Here is a 12,048-nt window from a genome sequence, read left to right as displayed (position 1 = left end):
TGATTGTGTGGCGTGTAATTATGTGGCACTGAGTGGCATTTGGAGTGGATGTTGCACTGAGTGCAGTGTAATTATGTGACGTGAAATTATGTGGCACTGAGTGGTATTTGAAGTGTATGTTTTATCGAGTGCAGAGTAATATTGTGGCGTGCAACTATGTGGCACTGAGTGGTATTTGGAGTGTATGTTACATGCAGTGCAGTGTAATTATGTGGCATGTCATTATATGGCACTGAGTGGTATTTGGAGTGTATATTGCATAGAGTGCAGTGTAATTATGTGGTGTGTAATTATGTTGCACTGAGTGGTATTTGGAGTGTATGTTGCATTGAGTGCAGTGTAATTATGTGGCGTGAAATTATGTGGCACTGAGTGGTATGTGGAGTGCATATTACTTTGAGTGTAGTATAATTATGTGGCTTGTAATTATGTGGTACTGATTGGTACTTTTAGTGTATGTTGCATTGAGTGCGGTGTAATTATGAGGTGTGTAAATATGTGGCACTGAGTGATATTTGGAGTGTATGTTGCATTGAGTGCAGTGTGATTATGTGGTGTGTAATTATGTGGCAGTGAATGGTATTTGGAGTGTATGTTGTGTTGAGCACAGTGTAAATATGTAGCATATAATTATGTGGCACTGAGTGGTATTTGGAGTATATGTTGTATTGAGTGTAATGTAATAATGTGGCATGTAATTATGTGGCACTGAGTGGTATTTGGAGTGTATGTTGCATTGAGTGCGGTGTAATTATGCTACATATAATTATGTGGCACTGAGTGGTATTGTGTGGAGTGTGTGTTGAATTCATTAGAGTGTAATTATGTGGCGTGTAACTATGTGGCACTGAGTGGTATTTAGAGTGTATGTTGCTTTGAGTGCAGTGTAATTATGTGTTATGAAATTATGTGGCACTGATTGGTATTTGGAGTGTATGTTGCATTGAGTGCAGTATAATTAGGTAGCATGTAATTATGTGACAGTGAGTGGTATTTGGAGTGTATGTTGCATTGACTAGAATGTATTTATGTGGTGTGTAATTATGTGGCACTGAGTGGTATTTGGAGTGTAAGTTGCATCGAGTGCAGTGTAATTATGTTGCATATAACTATGTGGCACTGAGTGGTATTTGGAGTGTATGTTGCATTGAGAGCCCTGTCATTATGTGGCGTGTATTTATGGGGCACTGATTTGGATTTGGAGTGTATGTTGGATTGAGTGCAGTGTAATTTTGTGGTGTGTAATTGTGTGGCACTCAGTGATATTTGGAGTGTATGTTGCATTGGAAGCAGTGCTATTATGTGGAGTGTAATTATGTGGCACTGAGTGGTATTTGGAGTGAATGTTGCATTGAGTGCATTGTAATTATGTAGCATATAATTATGTGGCACTGAGTGGTATTTGGAGTGTATTTTGCATTGAGCGCAGTGTAATTATGTAGCGAATAATTATGTGCCACTGAGTGATACTGTCTGGAGTGTATGTTGTATTCAGTAGAGTGTAATTATGTGGCGTGTAATTTTGTGGCACTGAGTGGTATTGTTTGTAGTGTATGTTTCATTGAGTGCAGTGTAATTATGTAGCATATAATTATGTGACACTGAGTGGTTTTGTGGGGAGTGTGTGTTGCATTCAGTAGAGTGTAATTATGTGGGTGTGTAATTGTGTGGCACTGATTGGTATTGGTTGTATTGTATGTTGCATTGAGTGCAGTGTAATTATGTAACATATAATTACATGGCACTGAGTGGTATTGTGTGGAGTGTGTGTTGCATTCTGTAGTGTATTTATGTGGCATGTAATTATGTGGCATGGAGTGGTATATGGAGTGTATGTTGCATTGAGTGTAGTGTGATTGTGTGGCATGTAATTATGTGGCACTGAGTGGCATTTGGAGTGGATGTTGCACTGAGTGCAGTGTAATTATGTGGCGTGAAATTATGTGGCACTGAGTGGTATTTGAAGTGTATGTTTTATCGAGTGCAGAGTAATATTGTGGTGTGCAACTATGTGGCACTGAGTGGTATTCGGAGTGTATGTTACATGCAGTGCAGTGTAATTATGTGGCATGTAATTATATGGCACTGAGTGGTATTTGGAGTGTATATTGCATAGAGTGCAGTGTAATTATGTGGTGTGTAATTATGTTGCACTGAGTGGTATTTGGAGTGTATGTTGCGTTGAGTGCAGTGTAATTATGTGGTGTGCAATTATGTGGCACTGAGTGGTATGTGGAGTGTATATTACTTTGAGTGTAGTATAATTATGTGGCTTGTAATTATGTGGTACTGATTGGTACTTGGAGTGTATGTTGCATTGAGTGAGGTGTAATTATGAGGTGTGTAAATATGTGGCACTGAGTGATATTTGGAGTGTATGTTGCATTGAGTGCAGTGTGATTATGTGGTGTGTAATTATGTGGCAGTGAGTGGTATTTTGGGTGTATGTTGTGTTGAGCACAGTGTAAATATGTAGCATATAATTATGTGGCACTGAGTGGTATTTGGAGTATATGTTGTATTGAGTGCAATGTAATAATGTGGCATGTAATTATGTGGCACTGAGTGGTATTTGGAGTGTATGTTGCATTGAGTGCGGTGTAATTATGCTACATATAATTATGTGGCACTGAGTGGTATTGTGTGGAGTGTGTGTTGAATTCATTAGAGTGTAATTATGTGGCGTGTAACTATTTGGCACTGAGTGGTATTTAGAGTGTATGTTGCTTTGAGTGCAGTGTAATTATGTGTTATGAAATTATGTGGCACTGAGTGGTATTTGGAGTGTATGTTGTATTGAGTGCAGTGTAATTATGTGGCATGCAACTATGTGGCACTGAGTGGTATTTGGAGTGTATGTTGCATAGAGTGCAGTGTAATTATGCTGCATAAAAGTATGTGTCACTGAGTGCTATTGTGTGGAGTGTGTGTTGCATTTAGTAGAGTGTAATTATGTGGCGTATAATTATGTGGCACTGAGTGGTATTGTTTGGATTGTATGTTCCATTGAGTGCAGTGTAATTATGTGGTGTGTAATTATGTGGCACTGAGTTTTATTTGGAGTGTATGTTGCATTGACTGGAGTGTAATTATGTGGTGTGTAGTTATATGAAATTGAGTGGTATTTGGAGTGTATGTTGCATTGAGTGCAGTGTGATTATGTGGTGTGCAATTATGAGACACTGAGTGGTATTTCGAGTGTATGTTGCATTGAGAGCTCTATAATTATGTGGTGTGTATTTATGTGGCACTGATTGGTATTTGGAGTGTATGTTGCATTGAGAGCCCTGTAATTATGTGGCGTGTATTTATGTGGCACTGAGTTGGATTTGGAGTGTATGTTGCATTGAGTGCAGTGTAATTTTGTGGTGTGTAATTGTGTGGCACTCAGTGATATTTGGAGTGTATGTTGCATTGAGAGCAGTGCTATTATGTGGTGTATAATTATGTGGCACTGAGTGGTATTTGGAGTGAATGTTGCATTGAGTGCAGTGTAATTAAGTGGTGTGTAATTATGTGGCACTGAGTGGTATTTGGAGTGTATGTTGCATTGAGTGCATTGTAATTATGTAGCGTGTAATTATGTGGCACTGAGTGGTATTTGGAGTGTATTTTGCAATGAGCGCAGTGTAATTATGTAGCGTATAATTATGTGGCACTGAGTGGTATTGTCTGGAGTGTATGTTGTATTCAGTAGAGTGTAATTATGTGGCATGTAATTTTGTGGCACTGAGTGTATTGTTTGTAGTGTATGTTTCATTGAGTGCAGTGTAATTATGTAGCATATAATTATGTGGCACTGAGTGGTTTTGTGGGGAGTGTGTGTTGCATTCAGTAGAGTATAAATATGTGGGTGTGTAATTATGTGGCACTGATTGGTATTGGTTGGATTGTATGTTGCATTGAGTGCAGTGTAATTATGTAACATATAATTACGTGGCACTGAGTGGTATTGTGTGGAGTGTGTGTTGCATTCTGTAGTGTATTTATGTGGCATGTAATTATGTGGCACGGAGTGGTATATGGAGTAGGCATGGGCGGATTTTGCGGATTCGCAATCTGCGGATTAGCGAATTTGCGGATTTGCGAATTCACAAAATCCGCGGATTTGCGGATTTTGTGGTGGGGGGGGTCTTCTGTGCGAGTTCATGTGCCTCTTGTGTGTATAAAAGGTCAGAGAAAGATCAGTTCAGCAGATGAAGAGAAAGAAGCTCCTGGTCACAGGAACAGCACGGGTATTGCGCTCGAGAAAGTCAAGGATGCAAAGGCCTCTATCCAGCATCACAGCTGATTTTCCACGGTAGATTTGGGAAGAAAGCAGACCTGTGCCCAGCCTACTCATGTAACTATTTTACAATGGCGCCAGCAAGCTGCCAGCACCCTTGTAAAATAGTTACAAAGTTAGCTTGCACAGGAAGCACTTAGATAAAATAAAGCAGCACCTGCTTCGTTTTATCTAGTGGTTCCTGTGCAAGCTAACTTTGTAACTATTTTACAATGGCGCTGGCAGCTTGCTGGCGCCATTGTAAAATATTTACATGAGTGGGGGTTCAACCTTTGAACCCGTTACGTCCACAGATTTTTTTTTGCGGATTTTGCGGGAAATCCGCAAAAATCGCGCATTGCGGATTTTCCAAAAATCCGCAAAATCCGCAGGCGTAACGGATTTCCCGCTCATGCCTAATATGGAGTGTATGTTGCATTGAGTGCAGTGTGATTGTGTGGCGTGTAATTATGTGGCACTGAGTGGTATTTGGAGTGGATGTTGCACTGAGTGCAGTGTAAATATGTGGCGTGAAATTATGTGGCACTGAGTTGTATTTGAAGTGTATGTTTTATCGAGTGCAGAGTAATATTGTGGCATGCAACTATGTGGCACTGAGTGGTATTTTTAAGTGTATGTTGCTTTGAGTGCAGTGTAATTATGTGGCGTGTAATTATGTGGCTCTGAGTGGTCTTTGGAGTGTATGTTACATGCAGTGCAGTGTAATTATGTGGCATGTAATTATATGGCACTGAGTGGTATTTGGAGTGTATGTTGCGTTGAGTGCAGTGTAATTATGTGGCGTGCAATTGTGTGGCACTCAGTGGTATTTTGAGTGAATGTTGCATTGAGTGCAGTGTCATTATGTGGTGTGTAATTGTGTGGCACTCAGTGGTATTTGGAGTGTATGTTGCATTGAGTGCAGTGTAATTATGTGGTGTGTAATTATGTGGCACTGAGTGGTATTTGGAGTGTATGTTGCATTGAGTGCATTGTAATTATGTGGCGTGTAATTATGTGGCACTGAGTGGTATTTGGAGTGTATTGTGCGTTGAGCGCAGTGTAATTATGTAGCATATAATTATGTGGCACTGAGTGGTATTGTGTGGAGTGTAAGTTGTATTCAGTAGTGTGTAATTGTGTGGTGTGTAATTATGTGGCTCTGAGTGGTATAGTTTGAAGTGTATGTTGCATTGAGTGCAGTGTAATTATGTAGCATATAATTATGTGGCACTGAGTGGTATTTGGTGTGTATGTTGCATTGAGTACAGTGTAAACATATGGCGTGCAACTATGTGGCCCCCCACCACATCCTGTTTATTCCTTGCAACCAGCTCACTTATCCTCATCGCCCCGTGAAATGCCAGCGTGAAAGCAGCTCGGAACAAACACGTCTCGAACTGAGACGAGCATGTGGTAGGGAGTGTGGCCAGCAACTGGGACAATCTATCCAGACCTATCGGGCGCCTTTCATCTACTTTGCGACCCTCAAGGCGTTGCCACCCACGCAGCGCCTTCTGTACCACAAAAGACGCTGTGGGGTCCTGGATATTATGGGCCCTGGCAACGAAGGAAATGGCAGCACGATGCCTCTGGGCCGTCGCCACCGACTTCCCAGCCCTACGCAAGGACATCAGAAAATGTACTACCCATTCCTCCTGACCCCAAAGCCCCTCTCTCTCAAACCCCAAAAAGGCTAAATAGGCCCGGAACGCCCCTTCATATGCCTTCCTCGTCCTTGGCGCTAGACTCTCTCCCACGAGGTGACGAAGTTCGGGGCACCGAGAGACCAGAGAGCTTCGGGGAAGGGTGCCGGCTCTAGGTCCGCAGAGGGAAGGAAACCCCAGAAAGCCTGCATTTGAAAACGAGACAGTGCATCAGCCGCCTGATTCATCACCCCTGGGACATGTTTTGCTCTGAATATTACGTTCAGTTGCATACACAGTAAGACAATTTCTTTGAGCAGCCTTAAAATCAGTTTACAACGTGCTGCCTGACTATTGATGCATTCTACAACGGTCATATTGTCAGACCAAAACACTACAGAATGATCTCTGAACCCTTCGGGCCAGGTTCTGAGGGCCACCAGGATGGGAAACAGTTCAAGGAAAGCAATATTACTCGTCAGCCCCCCTTCATGCCACCATGGGGGCCACCTTTGTGCCGACCATTTTGTGCCGAAGATGGCGCCAAAGCCCATGCTTCCTGCCGAATCCGTCCATAGACCCAGCTCTTCAGAGGACACGGCTGGTTTGTTCCAGACGACTCGACCATTGAAATCCGCCAAAAATGCTAACCAAATACGCATGTCTTGGCGGACCTCAGCCGATAGTCTCGTGCGATGATGACCCTCCTTTAGGCCAACCATCGCTTGGGCAATTGAACGGGAAAAGGGGCAGGCCATTGGGATCACCCTCAGGGCAAAATTCAACTTCCCCACCAATTGTTGCAATTGATTCAGCGTAACTTTAGATGCATTTATACATACTCGCAGGGCTGCCCTGAATTTCGACACTTTGGCAGCTGGTAAACGAAAACAACCCTCACTAGAGTCCAACTCGATCCCCAGAAACTCGAGACAAGTCGTAGGACCCACAGTTTTACCTGGTGCCAATGGCACGCCAAATTGCCCCATTAACATACAAAATTCAGACAAGGCCTGGCGGCATTCGTGATTTCCGGCGGGCCCAAGGAACAGAAAGTCATCAAGGTAATGCATTACATTTCGGAAACCCGTTTTCTTCGTGAATACCCATTGCAGAAAAGTACTGAATTTCTCGAAATATGCACAGGATATAGAGCATCCCATTGGCATACACCCATCCATGTAATACGATCCCTGAAACATGAATCCCAGAAGACGCTGGTCGTCTGGGTGTACCGGGAGCAACCGGAACGCTGACTCGATATCTGATTTCGCCATCAACTCCCGGGCCCCAGGCGATTCAAAATGGCCACTGCTTCATCAAATGATGCGTACCGCACCGAACATACCTCTGGATCAATTGCATCGTTCACCGAAAGACCATGCGGAGCTGACAGATTATGAATTAATCGAAACTCACCTGGGTCCTTCTTGGGGACCACCCCTAACGGAGAACAGACAAAATACGGTACCGGGGGTACACTATACGGGCCGGCGACCCGTCCCCGGCTAACCTCTTTCTGAATCTTATCTTGTACTACAGATGTATGCTGCAAGACGGAAAGTTGATTTCTGCACGTCCCGACACCCTGAAAGTCCCCTACCGGGATGCGGAAACCATATGAGAAACCGTTCCGCAGCACCCCAGCAGAAGTACGATCTGGGTAATCACTGAGCCAGGGAATCATTGCCAAGGTATCAATCGGGGTTGGTAAAGGCGCCCCTCGGCCTATATTAGACCTGTTTGGCGCCTCCTCTACCCCCATTCTCACCCGTTCTGGCTCTGCACGAGGACTCAGGATGGGACGACCCGCAAGTACTACATTCGTGTTTGAATTTACACGATCCCGGAGGCCTGTTACATTTACCTTTGTTGAAATTGAAGCAGAAACCCCTTTTCCCTGTATTGCCGGTAGGTCTCGAGTAATCGTCGGTGCTCGTACCTGACCGAAAGGACGTCCCCGCATTTTGGCGGGAGTATTCAACAACATTGGTACCCACCAACGGCATTTTTAACATCCCTGACTCTCTCATTTTATCCCATGTCAAAGAATCATAACAGTCCCAAGTTAAATTTTTGTTATGCTCTTTTTCTTTCCTGAAAAGGTTGTCATAACAGAACCAATGGTTACCCTGATACGCTGTCGAGTAACCCATAATTCGTGACTGGTAAATTGGAAACTCAGGAAGCAACTCGGGCCTACGTTCCCCCAAAATAGATGTAAAAATACCCCACGCATTGCCCCAGTTGCCAATATTCTCATTTACCTTAAAGGCGGCCATTTTTGCGCGCCAAACACTCGGATGCATTAGGTCCTTCTGACTCTTAACATGCTCCACTTCATAATGATCGACAAGCAAGGAGAAAATATTCACATACTCCCCCGCCCAAATCTTTTCCTTTACTGCCAAAGGAACATGTTGCCCCAATTTCTCTCTACGAGAGGGTGCTGACTCATCCCTTGCGATCGGCAATGGCCGCTTACCTGAACCGGACGCTGTGTCCGCCACTTGTGGCTTGTCTATCACCGCAGCCGGCGCGGGCACCTTGGCTGCATCTCTTTTTTCCCGCAGCTGTTTCATCAGTGCCTGTGCCTCGGCAGCCATGGCGCCCTCACTACTATCACCCAACCATGCTGCTAGCTGTGCTGCCAGCTCGGGGGGCATGTCCTCCTTGGATGTCGGTGTGACGACAACGGGGATCGGATTCCCCTCCATCGGTACCGGGGTCGGCGCCTCGAGCGGGGCAGAGGGAACCGGGACGTCCCCCCCGGCTGGAACCCTTTTTGGCCTCTTTGGTCTCCCTCCAGCCGGTGGATGCCCCGATCCTTCCTCCCCGTCTCGCTCCGCCAGCCGCTTCTTAATGTCGGACATCTCTTTAAAGAGGACCCGAACCATCTGATCAGTCGTCATTCTCTTTGCGCCTTTCTTGGGCATTTCTCCAACGAAGTATCTAGAAGACAAAGAAAAAAGATCAAAACGCTCAAAATTGGCTCTTCGTTCTGTCCCGAGCTCACGTGTAGCGAGGAGGTGCAGCTTCAGAGCACAAGAACAAGAGGACGTCTTCCAGTCTTGCGTCCCTCTTTATCCGTCTTCAGGGCGGGCGAAAACCCGCCCTGCCTGCCCTGAGGGCGTGGCTGGCTGCGTCAGTGTCTAGGCCAGCCCACTCTAGGGCGGGAAAAAGCGCGCCCCGGCTACGCCGCTTCGGGCATACCAGCCGAGACGCGCCTCCCGCCCAAAAATGGCTTCCCGGGGGGATCGAGGCACTCCGCCATACGTTCGGGGGGACCGAGTGGTCGCCCCTTTCCATAATGTGGTGTGTAACTATGTGGCACTGAGTTGTATTTGGAGTGTATGTTGCATTGAGTGCAGTGTAATTATGTGGTGTGTAATATGTGGCACTGAGTGGATTTTGGAGTGTATGTTGCGTTGAGTGCAGTGTAATTATGTACCATATAATTATGTGGCACTGAGTTGTATTGTCTGGAGTGTATGTTGTATTCAGTAGAGTGTAAATATGTGGCGTGTAATTTTGTGGCACTGAGTGGTATTGTTGTAGTGTATGTTTTATTGAGCGCAGTGTACTTATGTGGCATACAATTATGTGGCACTGAGTCGTATTGGGGGTAGTGTGTGTTGCATTCCGTAGAGTGTAATTATGTGGGTGTGTAATTATGTGGCAGTGATTGGTATTGTTTGGATTGTATGTTGCATTGAGTGCGGTGTAATTATGTAACATATAATTACGTGGCACTGAGTGGTATTGTGTGGAGTGTGTGTTTCATTTAGTAGTGTAATTATGTGGCATGTAATTATGTGGCACTGAGTGGTATATGGAGTGTATGTTGCATTGCGTGCAGTGTAATTATGTGGGGTGTAATTATGTGGCACTGAGTGGTATTTGAAGTGGATGTTGCATTTAGAGCAGTCTAAATATGTGGCGTGAAATTATGTGGCACTGAAAGGTATTTGGAGTGTATGTTGCATTGAATACTGTGTAATTATGTGGTGTGTAATTATGTTGCACTGAGTGGTATTTGGAGTATATGTTGCGTTGAGTGCAGTGTAATTATGTGGCGTGCAATTATGTGGCACTGAGTGGTATGTGGAGTGTATATTGCTTTGAGTGTAGTATAATTATGTGGCTTGTAATTATGTGGTACTGATTGGTGCTTGGAGTGTATGTTGCATTGAGTGCGGTGTAATTATGAGGTGTGTAAATATGTGGCACTCAGTGGTATTTGGAGTGTATGTTGCATTGAGAGCAGTGTAATTATGTGGTGTGCAATTATGTGGCACTGAGTGGTATTTGGAGTGTATATTGCATTGAATGCAGTATAATTATGTGGTGTTTTAAAATGTAGCACTGAGTGGTATTTGGAGTGTATGTTGTGTTGAGCACAGTGTAAATATGTAGCATATAATTATGTGGCACTGAGCGGTATTTAGAGTATATGTTGTATTGAGTGCAGTGTAATAATGTGGCATGTAATTATGTGGCACTGAGTGGTATTTGGAGTTATGTTGCATTGAGTGCGGTATAATTATGTAGCATATAATTACGTGGCACTGAGTGGTATTGTGTGGAGTGTGTGTTGCATTTAGTAGTGTAATTATGTGGCATGTAATTATGTGGCACTGAGTGGTATATGGAGTGTATGTTGCATTGAGTGCAGTGTAATCATGTGGGGTATAATTATGTGGCACTGAGTGGTATTTGAAGTGGATGTTGCATTTAGAGCAGTCTAAATATGTGGCGTGAAATTATGTGGCACTGAAAGGTATTTGGAGTGTATGTTGCATTGAGTGCAGAGTAATTTTGTGGTGTGCAACTATGTGGCACTGATTGGTATTTGGAGTGTATGTTGCATTGAATACTGTGTAATTATGTGGTGTGTAATTATGTTGCACTGAGTGGTATTTGGAGTGCATGTTACATTTAGTGCAGTGTAATAATGTGGTGTGTAACTATGTGGCACTGAGTTGTATTTGGAGTGTATGTTGCATTGAGTGCAGTGTAATTATGTGGTGTGTAATATGTGGCACTGAGTGGATTTTGGAGTGTATGTTGCGTTGAGTGCAGTGTAATTATGTACCATATAATTATGTGGCACTGAGTTGTATTGTCTGGAGTGTATGTTGTATTCAGTAGAGTGTAATTATGTGGCATGTAATTTTGTGACACTGAGTGGTATTGTTGTAGTGTATGTTTTATTGAGCGCAGTGTACTTATGTGGCATACAATTATGTGGCACTGAGTCGTATTGGGGGTAGTGTGTGTTGCATTCAGTAGAGTGTAATTATTTGGGTGTGTAATTATGTGGCAGTGATTGGTATTGTTCGGATTGTATGTTGCATTGAGTGCGGTGTAATTATGTAGCATATAATTACGTGGCACTGAGTGGTATTTTGTGGAGTGTGTGTTTCATTTAGTAGTGTAATTATGTGGCATGTAATTATGTGGCACTGAGTGGTATATGGAGTGTATGTTGCATTGAGTGCAGTGTAATTATGTGGGGTGTAATTATGTGGCACTGAGTGGTATTTGAAGTGGATGTTGCATTTAGAGCAGTCTAAATATGTGGCGTGAAATTATGTGGCACTGAAAGGTATTTGGAGGGTATGTTGCATTGAATACTGTGTAATTATGTGGTGTGTAATTATGTTGCACTGATTGGTATTTGGAGTGTATGTTGCGTTGAGTGCAGTGTAATTATTTGGCGTGCAATTATGTGGCACTGAGTGGTATGTGGAGTGTATATTGGTTTGAGTGTAGTATAATTATGTGTCTTGTAATTATGTGGTACTGATTGGTGCTTGGAGTGTATGTTGCATTGAGTGCGGTGTAATTATGAGGTGTGTAAATATGTGGCACTGAGTGATATTTGGAGTGTATGTTGCATTGAGTGCAGCATGATTATGTGATGTGTAATTATGTGGCAGTGAGTGGTATTTGGAATGTATGTTGTGTTGAGCACAGTGTAAATATGTAGCATATAATTATGTGGCACTGAGCGGTATTTGGAGTATATGTTGTATTGAGTGCAGTGTAATAATGTGGCATGTAATTATGTGGCACTAAGTGGTATTTGGAGTTATGTTGCATTGAGTGCGGTATAATTATGTAGCATAGCTCCAC

The sequence above is a fragment of the Lissotriton vulgaris genome, unplaced genomic scaffold (assembly GCF_964263255.1).
Source record: "Lissotriton vulgaris unplaced genomic scaffold, aLisVul1.2 SCAFFOLD_2484, whole genome shotgun sequence".
Taxonomy (NCBI): domain Eukaryota; kingdom Metazoa; phylum Chordata; class Amphibia; order Caudata; family Salamandridae; genus Lissotriton; species Lissotriton vulgaris.
Note: the sequence above shows the minus strand (reverse complement) of the source record.